Source organism: Vombatus ursinus, unplaced genomic scaffold (genome assembly GCF_900497805.2).
Source record: "Vombatus ursinus unplaced genomic scaffold, bare-nosed wombat genome assembly UNPS02014818.1, whole genome shotgun sequence".
Lineage (NCBI taxonomy): Eukaryota > Metazoa > Chordata > Mammalia > Diprotodontia > Vombatidae > Vombatus > Vombatus ursinus.
This window is the reverse complement of record NW_020954596.1, coordinates 17,745,492-17,748,389: the sequence shown is the minus strand read 5'-3', so window position 1 is coordinate 17,748,389 and position 2,898 is coordinate 17,745,492. Positions and strand designations below refer to the sequence as shown.

At 43.5% G+C, this 2,898-nt stretch overlaps 1 pseudogene; it reads right to left on the bottom strand.

The window, feature by feature from the left end:
• Nucleotides 1-285: 285 nt before the first annotated feature.
• Nucleotides 286-2,596, bottom strand: LOC114023363 (annotated as a pseudogene).
• Nucleotides 2,597-2,898: the final 302 nt, after the last annotated feature.

Below are 2,898 nucleotides of genomic sequence, written 5' to 3'. Positions count from 1 at the left end.
AGTATATGCAAATATGTGAGGCATATATGATTTTTGTTAATGTAGAGTACTTTCATTATGGGAACTCAATTATGATCTTATAGACAAGTTCTAGGAACTTGAATGAAGCATATAAAGATTAAGTGCCATATTTATAAGTCTCAGTGGTGGTATTTGAATTTGGGCCTTTCTGACTTGGAACCCAACACTCCATCCACTCCTCTATGCTGCCTGGGCTATTATCTTGTTTGGATATAGGTAATTTTTTTTGTCCAAAAATCTTTAATATAACAAGGAGGAAGGGAGTTAGTTTTTGTAGCCTTGGCTGGCACAGTGGCCCCTGGCACGCTCGAACTTTTGGCCCTTGGATCAGACACACGGTTTGGTGTGGCTGTGGGGAGTGCCCGGTGCCTTCCCAAAATGCCTGTATACCTCACGCCCTTCTGGGGACCAGACATCAAGACAGTGCCCCGGCCCTTGGGCAAGCTCATGGCCAGCTGGTCAAAGGTAAGGATCTTCCCACTAGCCTCGAAGATGCGATTCCGGGCATTGCTAGTAACACGAAGGGCACACACCTTCAGCTTGGGGACATCCTGGATCCTCACATCATCTGTCACAGTCCCAACAGCCCCAGTGTCTTGTTCTCCCAGCCAGGCAGCTTCATTTTCCTGATCGTTCGGGACAGGGACAGAGGGGGCCGTTTGGTCCGGCTCATGAACAGCCTTTTCAGGACAACCTTGTTGAAAGTTGAGTTGGTTCTGCAGGCCAGGAACTGGTAGAGCTTCACCAGCAGCTGCAGATAGATGTCCTGGCTCTTGGGCTTCTTATGCTGGACTTTCTGGTCCTTGTTATGGCAGATGTCAACTCCCATGCTGGCACCCTACCAAACACTGACCCAACCAGAAAAGTGGATATAGGTAATTTTTGAGAATTTGTTTTTTGGTGAGGCAATTGGGGTTAAGTGACTTGCCCAGGGTCACACAGCTAGTAAGTGTCATGTGTCTAAGAACAGATTTGAACTCAGGTCCTCCTGACTTCAAGGCTAGAGCTCTATCCACTGTACCACCTAGCTGCCCCCAGATATAGGTAATTTTTGAGCATGATGGTGGGCTATGGAAATGGACCAGCCCATATCTAGATAGATTCATCATTGTAAAGTTTGACATTAGTTAATTATTTTGCTGTTGCTTCATGAAGGGCAGCTAAGTGGTGCAGTGATAGGTGCTGGACCTGGAGTCAAGAAGACTCATCTTTGTTGGTTCAAATATAGCCTCAGATACTTACTAGCTGTGTGACCCTGGGCAAGTCACTTAACTCTGTTTGCCTTAGTTTCCTCATCTATAAAATGAGGTAGAGAAGGAATGACAAACCTTTCCAGTATCTTTGCCAAGAAAACCCCAAATGGGGTCACAAAGAGTCAGGCATGACTAAAATGACTGAACAACAAAATAACTCATGAAGCCATTTTCTGACATTTAAGGAGTTGTGATTTGCATTAGTGGAAGGGATACCCACACAAATGAACTTCTCCATCTGAGGTATTAACATAAATGAATAAAGCACACAATGCCTTTTATGCTATTTCTGTGGAATGCATTGTATATAGACAATAAATCACTACAAATTCTAGAAGTTTGGCTTTAAAAGGGAGGAATGAGAAGAAAGGATAGTTACAAAGACAGGGTCAAACAAAGGTTTTTGTGAGGAGGTAGAAGAGAGAGAAAGAGAGAGAGAGAGAGAGAGAGAGAGAGAGAGAAAGAAAAGGAAAAATGGTACTAGTGCTGGAGATGGAGGGGGATAAGTATGGAGGTAAGAAAGAGTGGAGATCCAGAGAACAGACAGAAAATTTAGCTTCTTGCCAAGTCTCCCTCATATTTATTGTCTTTTTTATTTAGGGAAAAAATAATCTTCCATGATTTTTTAGTTTAGAACCTGTTAGTTCTTTCCTCTTTCTTTCATCTCTTATCACCTACTTGTTTTCAGAATAGCAGCCCAGTATAATGGAAAAATTGTTGAACTTGCCTCCAGCATCTAGTTCACTACTTGGTGCATAGTAAATGCCTAAAAAATGCTAGACTTGGAGTTTGAAGACATGAGTTTTAGTCCTACTTTACATCCCTTACTAGTTACATGACCTTCAGTAAGTCACTTCCCCTATCTGAAAAATGTTGTGAGGAGGCCACAAGTTTTTCACCGTCCGGAATAAGGGAACCAATGCTAGAGAGTTTGACTGCTGACACATACGTCGCAGATAGAATTTGGGGCTAGGAGGTGGAGGACGATAACCTTGAATTTAATTTTTGTTCTGCTCAAATTCATTTGCTGGCCAAGCTAGAGGGAATTTTGGGAATTTCTGACCCTAAATCAGATGATTATTTGGAATGGTGGGCTGAAATTTAGAGTAATGAAGGGAGTGAAAAGACATAATCTTGGCTCCAACCCCACCTCCCTGATGTTTGTTCAGCAGCATCCTTAACTAGGTGCAGTGGCTCATAGTGTAGCCTCTGACCATGATTAAAGAGCCATCAGTTTGCTCTTACCAGTAGACTGTAGACAGGAGACAAAATGGTCTGCATGTAGTCTTGAAGAGAGATGAAGCCCAGAAAGCCAGGAAGCCCAGAAACAGCTAGAAGACAAGAACTCAGTGATGACACAGTCAACGGAAGTGCCCAGCAGCGAGATCAAGAGAAGAGATAACCAACCTAAATGAGAGCAATGATCCCCAACAGAAAGCAGTGGGATAGTATAGCTAGAGGACAGCCCTATTGCAGTGTCAGAGGTGTGAGTTGCCCTGGACACACATGAGCTCTAGCCACAAGTGCTTCAACTTGTATGTCCTCCAACACAGAGCCCTGGTCACATGGATCTCTGTTATATGCTTCTTCATTCATGTTTCTTGGCCACATGCATACTCCTGAT